Consider the following 17,358-nt stretch of genomic DNA (forward strand, 5'->3'; position numbering starts at 1 on the left):
AATCACTGAAGCTTTGCAACAAGTTTATGGGAATGATGCCCCACATAAATCAGCAGTTTTTAAATGGATCAAGCGTTTTAAGGAAGGTCGGGAAGACCTCAAAGATGAGCCAAGAGAGGGACGACTGCTTAGAAGGTTATGGCGACTGTTTTGGGGAATTCCAAAGGGGTAACCTTGATAGATTTCCTCAAAAGGCACAGGATGATCATGGGGGCTTATTATGAAGAAGCTTTAAGAAAACTGAAAACTGCATTGGTGAGAAAAAGGCCAGGACAGTTGTGCTGAGGAATTTTTTTCCATCATGACAATGCACCTGCTCGTTCTTCAACATTAACAAGGGTTGTCCTATGAGAATTTCCTTGGGTAAAGCTTACCCCATCCCTACAACTCTGATCTTACCCCTTCAGATTTCTTTTTGTTCCCAAAACTCAGAGAACATTTAAAAAGAGCACGATTTCAGTGCCTCGAGGTTGCCCAAATTGCCGTTTTGACGCGGTGTAAATCGAAGAGCACAGAATTCTTCAGGGAAGGGTTAGAGAGATGAAAACACCACCTTAAGAAGTGCATAGACCTAGATGGAAGATATGTCAAGAAACAATAGCTTCATATTTTGAGATTTTTGTTTAATATAGGTTTCTATGATTTTGTAGCAATACCTTTTGACTTATCCTCATACACTGAACTTTCTGATCTCATACTAGTGCCTATACACCTGAAGAAAAAGTTATATTTATATATAAACATGATTATAAAACTCGTATCATAGAAACTAGGGACATTGCAGACCAACAATATTAACAACAATGAAGTAAATTTTCACTTTTGAATGGTAGAACTTGGGGCAAAAGAGTTCACTTTAGATTCCTTACTTCTCTAAGATGAAATAAGTGGACAAACTATAATAAGAGCTACAGTGTATAAAACCCCTATTGTGGCCAGGCATCTGCTGAGTAAACCAAACTCATTGCCTGTTGCCGTCTAGTCGATTCTGATTCATAGTGACCCTATACGACATAGTAGAACTGCCCCATAGGGTTTCCAAAGCTGTAAATCTTTATGGAAGCAGACTGCCACATCTTTCTGCCTCAGAGCTACTGGTGGGTTTGAACTGCCAACCTTTCAGTTAGCAGCCAAGCTCTTAACCACTGTGCCACCAGGGCTCCTCATCTGCTAAATAGGTGACATAAAACAACAATCCCATGAGGGAGCTATTAGGATCACCATATTACCGGGCAGGAAACTCAGAGAGCTTATGTAACTCACCTGAGGTTGTGCTAGGGAGGTGCAGAGCCAACACGCAGTCACATCTGCTGACACCAAATTCCATGTGACATGACTTCTCTCTATTCGACTCTCCTGATGTGTGCCCTCCACTTGACCTACCTCAAACCAAAAAAATAAACACTGAAGGGAAGATTTGGGCCCCATATGTATCTTTGTAGCAATTCTCCTTAGATAGGCCACAAAATATAAGTGGCAAAATGGCAAAGTGGTTAACAGCTTGAGTGAGGGCCTGGATTAGCTTCCCAGTTCTACCACTTCCTCACCTGGGCAATTTTCTTAACCTCTCTGTACCTTGGCTTTCTCATAAGTGAAATGAGGATGGTAATAATTCCAGCAGAATCCCTGGGTGGTGCAAACAGTTAATGCACTCAGCCGCTAATCAAAAGGTTGCCAGTTCAAGTCCACCCAGAGTTTCTTAGGAAGAAGGGTCTGATGATCTACTTCCTAAAAACAGGCATCGAAAACCCTATGGAGCACAATTCTACTCTGACACACATGGGGTCACCATGAGTTAGAGTCAACTCAATGGCAACTGGTTAATAATATCAACATCTGAGGGTGGTACCCAAAAAAACCAAACCCAGTGCCGTCGAGTTGATTCCGACTTATAGCGACCCCATAGGACAGAGTAGAACTGCCCCATAGAGTTTCCAAGGAGCGCCTGGCGGATTTAACTGCCAACCGTTTGGTTAGCACCTGCAACACTTAACCACTACGCCACTAGAGTGGTAAAAAAAAAATTATTAAATCATTAAATGGGCTTAATCAATGTGAGGTACTCAGTGTCTGACACACAGAAAAGTCCTTAAGAAATGTTCAAAGTTATTTTTAGCTCTTGATTTGGTCACCCACAGTTCCGTCTGCTAATTGACCAGCTTCCAATCACTTGATTTTATTGAGCATCCAACCTACTAAGTGGTGTAACTCAGTGCTCCACCTTACACAGGAACGCTTGACTTGATGACCAAGTGGCCCATCTTTGTCTGAGGCTCATTTTTATTTCTGCATTATTTAGTGTTTTACCCTAGTCAATCATATTAGTTTTTCCAACTCTTAAATAATAGTGAAGGGTAGAGGAGGAAAAGTGATAATGGAAATGGGACAGGGAAGGAAATAATTGCCATAAACCTTGTTGATAAAGCCACTAAAAGAAAAAAACCTGTTGCCGTCGAGTCAATCCCAACTCGTAGCAACCCTATAGGATGGAGTAGAACTGCCCCCGTAGAGTTCCCAAGAAACAGCTGGTGGATTCCAATGGCCAACCTCTTGGTTAGCAGCTGTAGCTCTTAACGACTGTACCACCAGGGCTCCATAAAGCCAGTAAACCAAAACCAAACCCAGTGCCGTCAAGTCGATTCCGACTCATAGTGACCCTATAGGACAGAGTAGAACTGCCCCATAGAGTTTCCAAGGAGCGCCTGGTGGATCTGAACTGCCGACACTTTGGTTAGCAGCCGTAGCACTTAACCACTACACCACCAGAGTTTCCTATAAAGCTGCTAGAGCTTCCAAATTAATATACCCTCCTAAAGGAATTGACTTGACGGCAGTGGGTTTGGTTTTTTTTTTTTTTTTTTTTTTTTTTTTGAGGTTTCTAAAGTTGAGGAAAGACTGAACTTAGCCTCACAACATTATTTCCAATGTACAAATGTAGAAATTAAGGGCCAAGATCCCCCAGCCAGTAAGTTATGATACTAAGATTCAAACCCACAGCTGACTGTCCCCAGGTGCGCACTGTTTCCACAACCTCAAGCTGCCCATCTAATGAAAGGAGAAATTCAAATAGCATGTTTCATTACTACTATCACTTAGATTTTTAAAACATTTTAACTATTGAGTTCTTTTAGCCAATTTAATAATAATAAATTGGTAGCATAGAAATCTCTGAATTATGAGAAGAGTTTGAAACAACACCTTCTACACTGGCTCCAGTATATGATAAAACTGCCTAAATATTTTATCATTATTATTAGAACTAATGCAATTTTGGGTTAAAAATCTCAAGGCATGCAATGCCCAAATTTATATCACCTGAATTAATCCTTTAAAACACCACATTCATTTAATATATATTGAATAAATACTTGCATCCCCTTGCTAAGGGAAAATTTTTTAAGCTACCTCAAGCCTGAGGAGCCAATGAACATTCTGGAAACTGGCAGCAAATTGTCTCTAGATGCTATCCTCTTGGCTGGAAAAAGCAAAGTGATTTAGTTTATGGAATAAGATAATCAGAAGAAAGAATACACAAGAGTCAAAGGTAAACTGGTATAATTCCTTCTTCTCTGACAAAGGTGTCCCTTCACACCCTAAATAACTATCAGGTACAAAAGACTATGTGCCAGAGGCATCCAGTATAAGTCAAAAATCCACATGACCACAGCTGAACTGAGCTGTTGAGCCTTATCTTAAGCTATATTTCATAAAATCATTCTTTCTGTATCAATGAAATGCGAATGTTAAAATTATCTTGTTGACCATCAAAAGAAGTCTTGAGAATAAAGTTGTCATTCTTAATTAAAATGGGTTTTTTTATTCCTTTACTCTAACTAATTTAGATATTAATACTGTAAACATTTAGCTGACTAAAGAAAGATTCTACCCATACACCCCAATTAGAGAACACTTAATTTATATATGATGCAGCTTATAACCATTTAGCAGTGTAGTTGGGATAAGCCTCTTTGGGCTGCTTTTTAAATGATTAAATACTCTTCCCATCCAACTGAATAGATGTCTTCAGAGGTGCATTTTGCATGCTAAAACATTCTTTAAATACTTAAGCCATCGTTCAACGTTTAAGAGGAAAGAAACCTAGTGACAGAACATTCATTACGTCTTTATTAAAGCTGGACTTTTCCATAGGGTTATGCACAGCTGAAAATGAGGCTCAGTTTAATAACAAAGCATGCTTTCCTAGCACTACAAAAATTATAAAATTTTAATGTTTCATGTGTTCCTTAATTATAGAAAACTGCAAAGAATAACATCCTTGAAATTTACTATGCAAATGCTCTTAATTTATGACAAATTGCTCCTTCAAACATAAGTATTAAATCTCTATTAGATTTGTTGAGGTAATGTACTAATATGCATCACTAAGGTCTTAAATTTCTAAGCAGCAATGCTGTTTGTTAGATGCAAATAAAGATTACCTTAATTAAAATACACTATCCCTAGCCTCTCAGCAGATTTAGCTCAGTCTTTATATAGGACAGGTTCATTATCTATCTCAAGGTAATAAAAGTATGACCTACTGTGGTTATTTCTTTTAAAATTTAATTTTAATTACTATTTTGTTAATGGAAATAAAGCACTAAAGAATTGTGAAGATAATCCAAAAGCAATTTTGAAAACTTAATTAAAATACCTCTTGAAAGCTTCAAAAGGAATTTAGCCCATACATGGTTTGATAACTGATGGCCTTACAAATACACATTAGATACCAACTCTATAAAAAATGGTTGAATGAAACATACTTGATAGCTACAGTGTTCCCTTAGTCTGCATCCTGAACTAATGGTCCAACTAAATAGGTATAAACATAAAACTCTTAATTCAAAATTTTAAAGGTTAGATAATGTGAAGATATTGTGTAGTGGTAACTCTTTTTATTTCTTTGTTAAGAGCCTTTTCTAACCTTTAAAATTTTGAATTAAGAGTTTTATGTTTATACCTATTTACATTACACAATACATTGGAAACCCTGGTGACGTAGTGGTTAAGTGCTACAGCTGCTAACCAAGAGGTCAGCAGTTCAAATCCGCCAGACGCTCCTTGGAAACTCTATGGGGCAGTTCTACTCTGTCCTGTAGGGTCACTATGAGCCAGAATTGACTCCACGGCAGTGGGTTTGGTTTTGGTTTCGTCACAATAAACTTTAAATACATTCAGAATTTTTGCATAAAACTGCTGTGGTTTAATCCAGATAACTGCATATGTGTTCAGTTTGTTTACCGGTCCTTCAGGACTTGAATATAAAATTAAAAGACTGATAATATGTTGTATAAAGTTCAATACCAGAGTTTTATTAGGCAGCATTCTCTCCCCAATCTAAATTTCAAAGGTTTACACATATATTATTGATTTCATCTGTGAAAATATTGTTTCAGTAAGTAGCTTGTAAACATAACACAATCCATAGATTTTATTGAGATCCACTACTTCTCATGAAAAAGATAAGAATATGAGATGCAGGGTATAACAAAGAGTGTGCTCCAGGCAAGAAACACAGTCTTTGTGATATTCGAATACAGTTAGCAGCTCTTACGTTACAAATGTAGCAATGCTACGGCTAATAATACGTTTATTTTTGTAACAGGCTACTTGACTACGTCTAGTATGTAAAAACCCTGAATTCATTAACAATGATTTTTTTTTTCCCTAACAGAGCTAAGTATTTAATGGAAAAGCCTTTACCAGGTACCACGGCCCACCCTGCCAAGCAAAAAAAAAAAAAAGAACAAATTCCAGTATGCCACTCCATTTATGGACCTCGTCTTTTAAATATTGGAATTTCGATTTCAGAAATTATGGACATTTGATTAAAGATGAATAATACAAACCTCTGACTAATTGGGAGCCCTGGGGGCACAGTGGTTAGGCATCTGGCTGCTAACTAAAAGGTTGGTAGTTCAAATCAATCCACCATTCCTTGGAAACCCTATGGGGTAGTTCTACTCTGTATTATCGGGTCACTATGAGTAGGAATCGACTTGATGGCGACAGCTTTGGTTCTTTTTGTTTGTTTGTTTTGACTAATATAATGGGATAACAATTAAGTTGAGGTACTACTGGATTTCTGAAAATCTATATTCACCTAGAAATATTATTCAAATTCATACATACAAATTCTGTAACAATGGAGGAGTCCATCTTTTGGCATCATTTTGTTTATTCACCACACAGCAAATTGTCAATTGATAAGTTGTTTTCCAAAAGTTTATTTACACGTCAGTTTTTTGAAACTTAAGATGAATATTACCCTAGAAACAGTAAGTGGGGATTAGGTTTATCCTTAGAAAAAGAAAATCTATAAAAGTTTAATTTAGCCTTATAAAAAAAAAATAGCATAGCTGAAATACTTGCAATGAAATACAGCAGAGAGTGAAACTTTTCCAGTACTAGTAATTAAAGAAAATGAAAAGTTAAATTGAATAAAGGATAGTTTTATTATTCTTAAGTACTTTAAGAGTAATATGTTTAATTGGAACAGAAAACAAGCGTAAATGAGACATTTATGAGAATTCTGAAGTTGACTTTCAAGCTATTTCAAGATCTTTGCGGTGATTGCCACCAATTCCATATTAGGGCATAATTTCATGTGAATGCATAACAATGTATATTACTTATGCAGTTATGATAAGTTTAAAAATAAATGCCTTTCCTTTCCTTGCTGCAATACATACCCATTGCTGTGGAGTAGATTCTGACTCATAGTGACTTTATAGGATGGAGTAGAACTATCCCAAAGGGTTTCCAAGAAGCGACTGGCAGATTCAAACTCCCAACCTTTTTGTTAGCAGCCGAGCTCTTAACCTCTTTGCCACCAGGGATTCTATATATCTCTAACATTAACTTTATTCTTATTAACAATGATGCTATGGATTGAATTGTGGCCCCAGAAAATGTGTGTCAACTTGGCTAGGCCACAATCCCAGTATTGTGTGGCTGTCTGCCATTTTGTGATCTGATGTAATCTTCCTGTGTGCTGGAAATCTAACCTCTATGATGTTAATGGAGCCCTGCTGGCACAGTGGTTAAGAGCTCAGCTGCTAACCAAAAGGTCGTCAGTTCGAATCCACCAGCCACTCCTTTGAAACCCTATGGGGCAGTTCTACTCTGTCCTATTGAGCCACTATGAGTTGACTCGACTGCAATGGGTTTTTAACGATGTTAATGAGGTAGGATTAGAGAAAGTTACATTAATGAGGCAGGACTCAATCTACAGGATTAGATTGAGTGATCTCTTTTGAGATATAAAGGAGAGAAATGACCAGAGAGGGACCTCGTATCACCAAGGTAGAAGCACCAAGAGTGGAGCGCATTCTTTGGACCCAAGGTCCCTGCGTTGAGAAGCTCCTAGACTAGGGGAAGACTGATGACAAGGACCTTCCCCCAGAACTGACAGAAAGAGAAGGCCTTCCCTGGGAGCTGGTACACTGAATTCAGACTTCTACCCTCCTAAACTGTGAGAGAATAAATTTCTGTTTGTTAAAGCCATCCACTTACGGTATTTCTGTTATAGCGGCACCAGATAACTAAGATAAATGATAAGAGTAATTTTTTAACTTACAACTGGGATGGAAAAGTAGCAATGATTGAAAAAGATTTTTCTGGAGATACCTAAAAGGAGGGAGGAAGGAAAAAAGGAAATGAAGGAGAGAAAGGAGAAGGGAATTTAGAATGAAGGCAGTACATGTCAGAAGATGATATCTTGAGGTCTGTTGGTTGGTGGGGTTTTTTATTTGTGTTTGTGTGTGTGTGAGAGAGAGAGAACAGATGATGTCCTGACAACCATCCCTCCATTTAAGTTAGTTTTTTTCATCTCAGTTATTTCTTTATAGGGTAAAAAGCGTCAAAGTGGCAGATGATCCATACGATCCCTTAGATACAAAATGTGTTATGTTTCTACACTAATAAACGTTGAAAAGAGGCATAATAAATAAACCTTAGAATAATTCAGTCTGACTTTTTGCATAAAACCACAGTGGTTTAGCTATATTACAAAACATTTTGTTTATATTTTGGCCCTCCAGGAGCTATGCAAATTATGGGGCTGATAATGTACCGCATAAAATTCAGTACAAGAGCTATATTAGGCAAGGACAAAAAAAACCCTCAGAGCCTTTAATATGCTTGTGAGCACTAGGACTCTCCCAGAGTGTGCACTGCTTTCCCACATGAGTCTGAGGTGTTCTCAAAGGGCATCTCTGTGGGTTAGCACTCTGTGAAACACCAGGGAAAAGCTGAGTTAGACTCAGGAATAAGACGAAGACTCCTACCAATACTCTTATTGTCCAACAGTGTTGGAAGATCTAGCCAGTGCAGTAAAACAAGGCAAAGAAACGTGGGATAAATTAGAAAGGAAGCGACGGCATTATTCTTTGTAAATGATATGAGAAAATCCAAGAGAATCAACTAAAATCTATTAAAACTAAAGAGCTCTGAGGGATGACAACATACAAAACCAATAATTTTCACTTATACCAACAACAACCAGTTTGAAAATATAATAAGAAAAAAATATTCCCCTCACAATAGGAATTTTAAAAAGAGAGAGATCACCCAAAAGAAAAATGGGCAAAGAATATTAACAAGCAATTAACAGAAATATGCAAATAACCAATTAACATATGAACAGATGTTCGGCTTCAATAACAGTCAAAAAATACAAATTAAAACAAGATATCCTTTTACCCTTATGAGAACTAAAATGATTCAAAATGTGGGTAAAACCCCATCTTGACATGAAATGTGGAAGGAAAAGACATTTTCGTACAACTGGTAGTACTCAGAGCAGAGAGAGAAAACAAAGAACACATTCAAACTGGGTAATCTGAAGAGCCTTTAATGAAAAGATTATTCACAAGGATGTGCGCAGAGAAGAAGGAAACCACAAGGGATAGTGCAGCTCCCAGGGCTAGAAACAGGGAGACAGAGCTGAGCAGAGAGACTCACATACCAGGAACTCTGACTTTGGGTCAAGTGACAGAGCCAGCCCTCAGCAACCCAGAGAGAAAGCCAGGAGAAGCAACCATTATTGTTGTTGGTTGCAGTCAATTCCAACTCATGGCCACCCCATGCGAGCAGAGTAGAACTGCTCCATAGTGTTTTCAAGGCTGTGACCTTTCAGAAAGAGATCACCAGTCCTGTTTTCCAAGGCACTTTTGAACATGTAAACTGTCAACCTTTTCAGCTAGTAGTCTAGTACTTAGCCATTTGCGCCACCAATACTTCAACCTAACAATTCTCCTTCCCTCGCATCTCCTGCCAAGGCTACTTATCAACACAGCCCTACCATGAGCCAGAGGGTAAGGGACCTAGCAACAACAAGGGACCTCTAATCCCAGGTCCACTTCTCAGAGCACAGACCCCCGAAGGGCAAGAGAAGATATCCAGCATGTAAGTACTGGGGAAGTACAAATTAGTAAAGCGTTCTTGGATGACATTTGGCAATATATATCACTAGTTTCCCCCATCCATATGTCAGTTTGTCGTACTGTGGAGGCTTGTATGTTGCTGTGATGCTGGAGGCTATGCCACCAGTATTCAAATACGAGCAGGGTCATCCATGGTGGAAGGGTTGCAGCTGAGCTTCCAGTCTAAGACAAACTAGGAAGAAGGACCTGGCAGTCCACTTCTGAAAGGAATTAGCCAATGAAAACCTTATGAATAGCAGCAGAACACTGTCTGATACAGTGCCGGAAGATGAGCCCCTCGGGTTGGAATGCACTCAAAATATGACTGGGGAAGAGCTGCCTCCTCAAAGTAGAGTCAACCTTAATGACATGGATGGAGTCCATGCCGATGTGGCAAGACCCAAAATGAGAAAAAAGGGCTGCAAACATTCATTAATCATTGGACGTGTTATCACAAGGGATGAGTCCCTGGGGAATGACATCATGCTTGGTACAGGGTTAGCAAAAAACAGGAAGACACTCAAGGAGACGGATTGACACAGTGGCTCCAAAAAGGGGCTCAAGCATAACAATGATAGTGAGGATGGTGCAGGACTGGACAATGTTTCATTCTGTTGTACACAGGGTCACGATGAGTCGGAACTGTCTCCTCGGCACCTGGCAACAACAACAATCACAAGTTTAAATATCCATACATAACATGGCAGTGGTTGTCTCTGAAGAGGGCTAGGAGGGAAGCTCAAGGCTCTAGAGTCAGTCAGATCTGGGTTTGCATCCTGATTCTAGCTGCTCAGTTAATATTCTTTTGACTGCAAAAGGCAGGGAAAAAAATCAAACTGGCCTAGGGAAAAGGTTTTAGTCAAGGCTTCCATCACCAGACCTTGGGGAAGCCAGAGGTAGCTCTGTCTTCAGAAATGTCTGGATGCAGGGACTTAAACTTCATCATGATCTCTCTCTTCTCTGCACCCAATGTCTGTCTCTCTTCTCCTCCCAGAGTCTGTCAGGACAGCATCCTCATGCTGGCTTCCTTCCCTCAGGCTAGCTATTCCCACAAGTTCAATCCATGGCCATAAAGGCAATACTAAATTTATTTTCTTCAAGCTTCATGACCAGAGATAAAAGGGTTTCCCTGGTACTTCAATTAAAAGTTTTCCAGCAAATGCCACGAATTGGACAAGCTGGATCATGTGATCGACCATGAACAAATCACATGGCTAGGGGACTAGCATGATGATTGGCCATTCTGTGGCCTAAAGACAGAAGAATTTTTTTTTTAATTACTCCCTACTACCAGTCTTTAAGATGCCACCTTGAGGACTAGCTTCACCTGACCTAAGCCATGGGTGTTTTCAATCACCTATATGCATGTGAAAAGTGGACCATGAATAAGGAAGACCAAAGAAAAATTGATACCTTTGAATTATGGTGTTGATGAATAATACTGAATATATGATGGACTGCCAGAAGAATTAACAAATCTGCCTTGGAAGAAGTACAGCCAGAATGCTCCTTAGAAGCAAGGATGACAAGACTTTGTCTCATGTACTTTGGACATGTTATCAGGAGGGACCAGTCCCTGGAGAAAGGAGTCATGCTTGGTAAAGGAGAGGGTCGGCAAAAAAAGGGGAAGACTCTCAACAAGATGGATTGATGCAGTGGCTGCAACAAAGGGCTCAAGCATAGCAACAATTGTGAGAATGGTACAGGACTGGGCAGTGTTCCGTTCTGTTGTACCTAGGGTCGCTATGAATCAACTGACTGGATGGGACCCAACAACCACCACCACCACCACACCTACATGTTTAGGATGGAATAAGCATAATCCCCCCAAAACAGAAATTTTCTTCTGGGAAGAAAACATCTTCCATAAAGATTACAGCCTTGGAAACCCTACGCGGCAGTTCTACCCTGTCCTATAGGAACACTATGAGTAGGAATTGACTTGACAGGTGGATTTTTTTGTTTGGTCGGTCCTTTACAGAAAAAGGGTCATACTCTGGTATAAATCCAAAACCATTAGCTTTCCAGTCCATCTCACTATCTTACCAGATCCAGACTAATCTATCTATTGGATGCTGCCATTAGGAAGTCTTCATTGGCCTGAGCAAGAGGATTTGGGGACAAGAAAATAGGAGAGCGTGAGCAAGTTCAGCTGGAGGAATGAAGAGAGACAGAGGAGGTGGTAAAATTGCACCAAATGATGGCATCTGCTCAGCACAGAGTAAAAAAAACATCAAACCAAACCCCGTGCCGTCGAGTAGATTCCAACTCATAGCGACCCTACAGGACAGGGTAGAACTGCCCCATAGAGTTTCCAAGGAGCACCTGGCGGATTTGAACTGCCGATCCTTTGGTTAGCAGCCATAGCACTTAACCGCTACGCCACCAGGGTTTCCCAGCATGAGCAGGAGAAGAGAAAAGAGGGTATTTGGTCTCACGTGGCCCATGCATTGACTGTTCAATTACACAAAATGTCGCTAAACTGGCTGCCTGAACTAAAATCGCATATCCTTCACAACAGTGGACCAGAAAAACTAATTTTCATAATAAAAACTTCAGAAGTAAACCCTCATTACATTCTAAATTTATACTATTCAAAAGCAACAAAGAAAGAAGGGGTGGGGTCAATGAATGATTTATTAAAATTCTTAAAATGGAAACCAAAAAAAAAAAAAAAAAACTTCTAATCAGTTTGTAAATATCAGAAGATAGTCTGCTTTTCACTTCGTAAGGAATATGAACTGCCAGATCCAAAGCAACCCTAAGGAGTTTTCTAGTTTATTCCCTGCTTTGTTATATTTAAATCATCCTTGGAAAATAATTATCTACTGTTTTCTCAAAAACCTGTTAAGACTGCACAATCACACTGAGTGTTCACATACTCTGTTGTCTCAAAACCTTTACATTTAAACAATGTTTCTGATATACTCAAAATGTCAACATTAAGAATAATTTTTAGTCAAAGAGTTGGAATAGTAAATCCATGATATTCTTTTATTGGGTAACCTAGATGTTGTTATGGATTGAATTATTTCCCTCAAAAATGTGTGTTTTTTTTATGCATAGGTTCACTGTAGGGTCGCTATGAGTTGCAATCAACCCAACAGGCACTGGGTTTGGTTTTTGGTTTTATGCATGTGGTTATAACCCCATTTAGGAATGGATTGTCTTTTGTTATGTTAACTAGGCAGGATTAGTGTAGGCTGTGTCTTGAGTCAATCTCTTTTGATTAAACCGCAAGCAGAGATGTGGGAAGACAGATGCCAAGCCACATGAAGACTGCCCAGAAACAGAGCTCAGAAAAGACAAGGTCCTTCCTCCAGAGCTGACAGAGAAGCCTTCCCCTAGAGCCAGCACCCTGAATTCACACTTCTAGCCTCCTAAACTGCAAGAAAATAAATTTCTGTTTGCTAAAGCCATCAACTTGTGGTATTTCTATTACAGCAGCCCCACATAACAACAACAACAGATAACTATGGCAGACGTATATAAATCTTATCTACGCTCTAAGACCTTCGCCTGTGCATCTAAGCCAATACGGAATATTTTAATAAATGAGCTTAGAAATTTTATGAACTTCCTTATGGTCTCTGGCAATAGAAGTCAGATAAGTACAAGGCACATTCATTAGAATATCACTAGACTCTATTTCTCAAAGTTAAAAATATGTGTTCTCCTAAGGGAAATGAGTCGCTGGGTGGTATAAACAGTTAAGCACTTGGCTACTAACTGAAAGTTTGGCAGTTCAAATCCACCCAGAGGCACCTTGAAAGAAAAGTCTGGTAATCTACTTACAAAAGATCCCAGCCATTGAAAACCCTACGGAGCACAGTTCTACCCTGAAACACGTAAGGTCACCATGCATCCGAACTGACTCAACAGCCACTGGTTTGTTTCCGGGTTTTTAGCAACCAGCTTGTTTTTTGTTTTGTTTTTTAAGAGAACTAAGAAGCCACTGGGCTACCAAAGAAGGAGCACTAAACTGATGACAAATATGTGAGACCTGCATGAGCATGAGCAAGGTACTTAGCTTCAGCTTCTCCTACTTGCTGAGCCACTGTATTTATTATACACACTAAAACCTTTCTATTGCAAAGTGCTGTAAGAAATGTGTTTTTATGATTGTCCTCAATAATTGTCCTTAGGGTCTCAAAGGCAACTGATTTAGAAACATAATACATTTCACAGTTAGAGACAGGCCATTTTAAAGCAAGTTTCCAGTGACTTTTAGGGTTAAGAAATCATGGCATATATTTCATATTCAGCATTACAAGTAAGAATTAAATAGAAAAAGGCTGACGGGGTGAGGGATATAGAGTAGATCTTGTTCTAACTAGCTCACATTTTCTTTGTCTCATTGGGCTTGATAAAGCTACGATGAAGTCTTGATTTGAGATTGCATATTACCTGGCAGGTTAACCTTTCTACACTACCGATTTGAGTTCAAAAGCTGATGACAAAACCACCATGTGTCTAAAGACTGATCTTCTCAATTCTACTGTGTAAGCAGGTTGAAACTGCTATGCCTGTTAATTAACCCCTGGATCCTGTCAAGGTAATTGAAGCATAAACCTAAGATGAAGATTTATATGGCAGATAAAGTAAAGAATCCCAGAGCACACATCTCCCCATTCTCTGCCCTCTTCCCTATTTCAGACTGACAAAAAGCAGATTCTATAGTCTTAACCCAGACCTGCCGAAAGGAGTAAGGTGCACATTTTAAAATCAAACACAAAGTGTAACTCCTCAGATAATACTGTCAGCTATACATTTTACAAATGTCTGGTCTTACACAATTTTCTCGTTCTATTTGGAAGTGTGTATTTTTTGTGTAGAGAAAGGATAAACAGATTCCATTACTCTCTCTTCTCATTCAGTTAAAGGTTGTGGTATTAGGCCAGTGATAAGATATCAACTGCTTTATTTAGAAACTATTTTAGTCATAAAGAAAAAAACAAAAACCCAGTGCCATCAAGTCGAGACAATGATTATTTGGCTTTATTCAAAATCAGCTCCAAGATGATCCTTCTTATATTTCCATTAACAATAAAATTAAATAGGGGAAGCCATTTTTAAAAGAGAAATACTGCTTTTAGCTCGAAACTCTAAGTGTTGAGTTTCCGCCTGCAGTAAGTTTTCTCAATTAAATTATAAACCACGGGTAACAGAGATTTATAATGGGAGTGCTGGTACAATCTTAACTATAGGAAAACCATCCGACACACTCTGTGCAGTACACGGATGGATTATTTGCGTTAAATTACCTTTAGGAAATGCAAACAAAACAAAGAAAAATGTAAAGCTTGTCGCATTATTAGCATAAAATTAAAGTCCTTGAATACATAATTGTTCCATACCCAAAGTATTAACGGATTTTATTCTTAGAGTTCAAAGGCCTCCTAATTAATATGCAAAATGGTCTCATTTATAAGCAAGTTTTTTCTTTCCTTTTTTCAGAAAAGAGACAGTTCTTTGCTGGAGGAAAATACTATGAGATTAGAAAACACTAATATTGATATAAAAGCCCATATATCCATATAGCCAAAAACAATAACTAGATGCTATTAGAATATTTATATTTTTTCAGTTTATGTGTGCCTCTGAATTGTATAATTAACCAAATAATACCTAGCTTAAGAAGATTAAACTTGCAAAATAAAAAAAGAAGGCTCAGTCTTTCTCTAGAAAGGTTTATCCAGTTCGATGATAATTTTTTAAATAAAAATTTCAGTAAAACCTGTGAAAATCAGAACCTGTATAAGACAGAATCCTGTCAGAGAAGGAAAACTCAAAATTTTCCACTAAAACAAGCAATAGAAAAGTGTTAAAAACTGCACCCTGTCAAAGGCAGAAAACTTGAGAGACCCAGAAAAACAAGGCAGTCCTGTCGAGTTTCAGCTCTCACTGTATTAAAAGAATTCTGTACCTAGTTGTATAAATTTAAATTATGTGACTCCAAATCTAATTTTATGAAGCAGGCCCCTCCAACTTACACAGCCCCAGTCATCAAAATTTGTAATAATAAAATAGAAGTTGTGGATGCATGGTATTCCCACGTGTGTCAGAGTAGAACTGTGTTCCACAAGGTTTTCAATGGCTGATTTTTTTGGAAGTAGATTGCCAGGTCTTTTTTCCAAGGCACCTCAAGGTAGACTCAAACCTCCAACCTTTTGGTTAGCAGACAATCGCGTTACCCATTTGTACCACCCAGGGACTCTAAACAAGAAAAAAAGAAAATTTACATTTCACAATTCAAAAAAAAAAAAAAAACCCCGGGGAACCCAATAGATGACTGAGTTTCCAGAATTTTAATCTTTCCTTATTTTTCTAAGTGACTATCAGAATATATCATCTTCAAAAATGATCTATTGGGTTATATTCTTTGGTGAATTTCTTTCCAGCGTAGACAGTACTAAACAACTGATTTTTTATTTGAATATTTATGTATTTAAAAGTTATTTATGTTCTTTAGACTATTTGACACGTTACAAATCAAACTGTAATCACCACACTATCATGCTTTAGAAAATATAGTCGTTTTTATTGACCAAGAACTAATGTTCCTCCAAAAGACATAAAAAAAAAAAACCAAACCCACATAGGAGGTCTTAAAATACAGTGCCATCCCAAGTGTGTCCACCTCATTTGAACAACAGCACATCAATCTATAGGACTCAGCCTCCAGCTGTTAACACCAGGTTCATTGCCAAAGGAGCCCTGGTCATGCAGCGGCCAGGGTTGAAACCCAACAGCCACGCTGCCGGAGAAAGATGTGGCAGTCTGCTTCTGTAAAGATTACAGCCTAGGAAACCCTATGGGGCAGTTCTACTCTGTCCTCTAGGGTCACTACGAGTCAGAATCGACTTGATGACAATGGGGTTGGTTTAGACTGGTTTTAATATGCAGTAAGGTGTGTGTCAGGGTTGTATCCTTTCACCATACCTATTCAATCTGTATGCTGAGCAAATAATCTGAGAAGCTGGACCATATGAAGAAGAACAGGGCATCAGGATTGGAGGAAGACTCATTAACAACCTATTACACAGATGACAAAACCTTTCTTCCTGAAAGTGAAGAGGACTTGAAGCACTTACTGATGAAGATCAGTATGGATTACGCCTCAACATAAAGAAAATAAAAATCCTCACAACTGGACCAATAAGTAACATCATGATAAACACATCTAATCAGCTGCCTTTGAGATCACAGCCATTGAAAACCCTACGGAGCACAGTTCTACCTTGAAACACATAAGGTCACCACGCATCTGAACTGATTCAACAGCAACTGGTTTCTTTCGGGGGTTTTAGCAACTAGCTTGTTTTGCGTCTGACCCAAGCCGTAGTATTTCAATCGCATCATATGCATGTGAAAGCTGGACAGTGAATAAGGAAGACCGAAGAAGAAATGACGTCTTTGAATTGTGGTGTTGGCCAAGAATACTGAATATACCATGGACTGCCAAAAGAACGAACAAATCTGTCTTGGAAGAAGTGCGGCCAGAATGCTCCTTAGAGGCAAGGATGGCGAGAGTGTGTCTTACATACTTTGACATGTTATTAGAAGGGATCAGTACCTGGAGACGAACATCATGCTTGGTAAAGCACAGGGTCAGCGGAAAAGAGGAAGACCCTCAATGAGATGGATTGACACAGTGGTTGCAATAATGGGCTCAAGTATAACTATTGTGAGCATGGTGCAGAACCTGACAGTGTTTTGTTCTGTGGTACATAGGGTCGCTACGAGTCAGAACCAACTCGGCAGCATCTAAAAACAACAACAACGAGTCCTGGTGGTGAGTGGTTAAGCACTCAACTGCTAACTGAAAGGTAGGGGGTTGGAACCCACCCAGCAGCTACACGGGAGAAAGATGTGGCAATCTGCTCCCATAAAGATTTACAGCCTCAGAAATCCCAGAGGGCAGTTCTACTGT

General features: G+C 38.9%; 1 protein-coding gene across 3 annotated transcripts in view; it reads right to left on the reverse strand.

Annotated features, from left to right (window-relative positions):
* The window catches only part of RWDD3 (RWD domain containing 3), a 171,100-nt gene that overhangs the window by 104,408 nt on the left and 49,334 nt on the right, over nucleotides 1–17,358 (reverse strand). The window contains exon 5 of one of the 3 annotated variants that reach the window (XR_007516695.1): nucleotides 1,368–1,379. The exons of the other annotated variants lie outside the window; for them this stretch is intronic. The gene's annotated coding sequence lies outside the window, so the exon portion shown is untranslated. Of the gene's footprint in view, nucleotides 1–1,367; nucleotides 1,380–17,358 lie in introns of those variants that run through there. 3 annotated transcript variants of the gene reach the window in all.

Source organism: Elephas maximus, chromosome 3 (genome assembly GCF_024166365.1).
Source record: "Elephas maximus indicus isolate mEleMax1 chromosome 3, mEleMax1 primary haplotype, whole genome shotgun sequence".
NCBI classification, from domain to species: domain Eukaryota; kingdom Metazoa; phylum Chordata; class Mammalia; order Proboscidea; family Elephantidae; genus Elephas; species Elephas maximus.